The following is a 4,674-nucleotide window of genomic DNA, read 5'->3' as shown; positions in this document are numbered from 1 at the left end:
AATTTCTGTTTTTAGGCCCTCTTTATTGTTTATTAAGAGTGTTTTTTTGTTTGAGGGTGGTTGACCCCCCTTAGGCCTTGAAAGGCCTCATTTTGTGCCCTTTTGTGCTAGCTCCGGGATTTTGGTGTTGGGGTCTCTTCACCACTGAAATCTTGAGGGATTTTAGTGGTGAAGATGATGCCTTGAAGTCCCAAGAAGGAGAGGGCCACCCCCTCTCCTTGTTGTCCTTGAAAAGGGCATGTTTTGGCCTCTTGAGAGAGCATTATGCTTGAGTGTGTGTTGAGCATGTTTAGGCTGTTTTTCATGCTTATATATCCATAATATAACATGATTTTAAGTTGGTTTTGGTACTCCATGCATGCTTAGCATAGTTGCCTTGTAATGCCTTAACATGTCTTAGGTTGTTAGCCTTTGTTGGAGCATGTTTTAGGCTTAGTCTTGTGAAGATTTTGTGCATGTTTTGCCATGTTCTAGGTCTGTCCTAGGTTGTTTGGGTCGAATTTGGCATGCATCATATAGCTCCTTTGTATTTGGGCTTGTTGGCCTTGAGTATATGAATGTATAGCATGGCATCTTTGCATTGTTTTGGTGATTTGGGGCCACCCTATAAGCTATTTCAGTCCCATTTTCATGCTTGCTTGATTGCCTTGCATGCCCCTTTGATGCTTTGGAAGCATGTGTAGCAATGCTCCTTGTTTTGACCACTTGTGCATGCCTCTAAATTAGAGCCATTTAGATGCCATCTAAGTGGTCTTTTGGGCCTTATGTTATGTGCTAAAACTCTGTTTTTAGTCATTTAGTCCATGCCATGTTTGGTCTTACTAAGTGTAGTTCAATGCCCCATTGGTTTGCTTTGACCACTTGGACTATTTGTTACATGTTTGGCTTGATTTTGTTGCTTGGTTTGGCACCATCCTAACATGCATTTTTAGAGCTCATGTTGCATGCTAATTAGTCCATGTTCCTCCTTTTCAAATGTGTTTGAGGGTTGTTCAACTTGTGCCCAAGTGTTGGCCTTTCAACATGTGTATGTGTGCATGTGTATTTGGCCCCTCATTTTAGCATTATGGCTACTGTTTTAGGCCTATTTAGAGTTGCCTAATTCATGCTTAAGTCCATCTTTGCATCCATTTGCATTGCCATATGTATGCTTGTATGCTTGCATAAGTTAGTTGCCATGCCATGTTGCATCCTTAGCTTGTATGCTTAGGTTGCATTGCATTTTGCATGCATTCCTTGCCCCTTGATTTGGTGATAGGGATTAGGACTTTGGTTTGATTTGGTTTGCATTTCATTTGAAATCAAAGTTTCATACTTGGTTCTTTGGACCATCATGCATAGAAATGCGTGATTGGTGGTCCGAGAATCGAGGCACATGCCCCTTTGAGTCATTATCATGATAAGGGACATGGTTGGTGCATATATGCCTTGAATTGTGCTGCCATGCTTTGCCTTGCCCTCTGTTGCTGTCATTTGCAGATTCTGCAGGAACACTCTGCCGACCGGCAGTGTAAGGTGCCGACCGGCAACAATTACCCTGCCGACAGCTTCATTTTGTGCCGATGGCCACACACCACTGCTGGTGGTAATTCCACTCAGCCGGTGACACTCCCCAGTGTCCAGGGATGCAGTCCTGAGGTTTTGACAGCCTCCAGAGGAGTGAAGGAAGGAAAACAGAGGCAGCCTATGCATGGCGGCGCGTTTCCCGAGGCGGTTTATCTGTTTTCTTAGCTTAATTTAATTTGTTAATTAAATTAATTAATTTGTAATTATTAATTAGCTCGCGTAGTTAATTAATTTGTAATATTTATTTGGTCCCTCCGAGTGAGGGCAAATCTGTAATAAGTGTGCGTGAGTGTGTGTATGTCTTCCAACCTCACGTCTTTCTTCCCTTTTATTTACCTGCTTACGATGGTAGATTAGGGCACGTTTAATTTAGCATACCTTATGCTATGCATGTGTGCATCCATGCATTTGTATTGCATGCATTAGGCTCGGTACATCACGCTAACTGCATTTGTACTTCAATTCAAAAATTGAATATGTGATAGTTGATCGCATTTCATATGCCATGCTTAGGTTAGCCGAGCCTATCTAATTGCATCCTGTATGTGTTGCATTAGGCAATTTAACATGAACTAGGACACGCATGTTTGCTAACTAGTTTACCGTTTTGGCACGGAGTACGATGTAAGTATTTATGCTTTAGCATCTCGCATGTGTGTGAATGTTAACATGACAGTATGATTGCCATGCGGCTAAATGCTTATGTGAGTTTAAATTGTTTGAATGCCTGTGGGTGAAGGTTGGATTGTTTGAGTTGGAAAAACTCATTAAAATCCGTGTTTTAGCCTACTTGCGAGTAGCAAAATTTAAAGCATTTTCAAAACGAACGGATATGCAATGTTTCTTTCCAAATTAGGCAATCTAGTCTATACTTGTTTGCTGTGTGCATAACATAGTAATTCTAGGCTAATAAATGGAATAAGAACACATAACGTTTTCAAAATCGGATATCATGGTTAGTAGAGGCCGGTCTTCGGACCGGGCGAAAGGGGGTGCTCATAGTTGACCTTCCCCGATCGTACCCAAGCTCCCGAGCCGAGACAACTCCGGTGATGACGGACATGTGGCCTTCGGCACCGAGTCAGGGTTTCCTAAATTTCCCCATTTTAAAAATATTTAGGTGGCGACTCTGTATCTGGCAAAGCAGTCCATGTTTGGCACTACTTTTTCAAAAATCTGTTTCTCAAAACGATTTGCCAGATTTGGACTCTTTGGTTCAGATTAAGAACCGCGACACAAATCGAGTCCGAACCGTAGCATGAGGCCCATGGGCGCGTCTACAGTTTCTGGCGACTCTGCTGGGGATTTTTTAGAGAGCTTGACTTGAACTCATGATATCCTGTTTTGATTTCGCTTATGTGTTTCTTTGCATTACATGTGCATTGGTGCGCCTAGGAACACAGTGTTTGCCATCTGCCATTCCTGAACGGTTTGCTGGAGGCTTGTCTTGTCAAGTCATGTCCATAAGGCTGACCGGCTATGGGCTCTGACAGCATGGGAACACAAACCCCGGTTTTTACCGGGGCACCCTTTTTTGACCATTCGACCTAGTGCATATTCGGAATCCATAGTGACCATTCCAAACTGGGACAGGTTTCTTACCCGATGCTAAGTTGTTTGAAACCGCTGCGTGCGTAGTGAAACCCTAGTTCCTGACAAAATAGGACAGGGAAACCCTACCCCAACATAGGGGTGATTGAGCTCTCTTTACTTCCTATGTGCTTTTAGAGTGTATCTCTACAGGAACGCATATACCAGTTTGCGAGTTTGAGTATCGGGCCCGAGGGCACCAGAATCAGTATTGTTGAGAATCAGTTATCAGGAATCAGTTATCCGCGGGTATCAGATTCAGTATTTTGGGAACAGAAATCTGGGAACAGTGATCGGCAGTAGGGTACAGTTGTTTGGCTACACCCATGTTTGATCCGTTTGGGGCTGAAACACTATTTGTTTCTCCTTTCAAGGTTCAAAGAGTGGCAGAGTTGATACAGAATAGCCAGTGTCTCCCCTTGCTGAGGCAGGATTTATGGCGGCACAAAATTCAGATGAAATTGTGGTTATGACGGCTGCATTGGAGCAGGGGACCGCTCCGCAGAGTGAAGCCAGCATCAGTATGTCACACCCACCCAGGTCGCCCGTTGTGCACCCGGTTTGGGCTCCCCAGTTATACCAGGCTCGTGAGCCCACCACCTTTGAATTGATGGGAATGATAGGTGACCTCCAGAGGTCCGTGGCCGATTTGGCCTATGGAATGTCGGCTTCACCGCCAGCAGCACCGTATGCCGGGAATTTCGTACCACAGGAGCCCCCGCTACTGGGGCGGATTGTGATAGAGCTCAGCCAGCCAGAGGTGGCTTCCAGCTACAGCTGCGACATGCCAGCACCGACCCAGACCCTTGATCAGGCTGAGGCCAGAGGAAAAGACAAGGCAAAGATAGGTGTCGATCCTATTGAACAACTGTTGTGGGCAGTCGAGGCTCTAAAAGTCAGAGGGATGAACAAGAAACAAACATCTGCGATCGTGATCAAAGTTGTAGATGATGCTTTCCCTACTCCGATCAAAGGCAGTTCAAGCCAGGTAGAAAATCGGGATGGGCCCCGTCATGCCCAGACAATTCCTGTCGTTCCCAACCCTGCACCGGGAAAGGTTCAAAAAGCCAAGGCAGCGCCAGCCGATCCTTTCGCTAGCGCATTTGGCAAGAATCCTCAAACTTCAAAGTACCTGCCCCGAGGGCGCAGGGTCTTTCACGACCTCCACATGCCTTTGTCTAGGGCATTGCTAATATTGGCAAAGAATGGGCATCTTAAGCCTTTGGAGCCTCGGCCACTCCCGAAGAATCTCCCCGCCACGCATGATGCTACCTTGTACTGCGCGTACCACCAATAGTCTGGTCACAGTACCGATGGATGTTCCCGCCTTCGTCATGAAGTGCAGGATTTGATCGACAATAAGGTTATCCTTCCACCCACCTCGGCCAAGTCCGTCACCACCCAGTTGTTGGATTTCGAGGGCTCAGATACTACGAGTATGTGAAGTGGACCGCCTGCGGGCGACATTTGGTATATTTTGGATGAAGCGTCTGGCACGCATTTTTGAGCATCGGTGAA

This window comes from Camellia sinensis, chromosome 15 (assembly GCF_055761805.1).
Source record: "Camellia sinensis isolate YWXY chromosome 15, ASM5576180v1, whole genome shotgun sequence".
Taxonomy (NCBI): domain Eukaryota; kingdom Viridiplantae; phylum Streptophyta; class Magnoliopsida; order Ericales; family Theaceae; genus Camellia; species Camellia sinensis.
Note: the sequence above shows the minus strand (reverse complement) of the source record.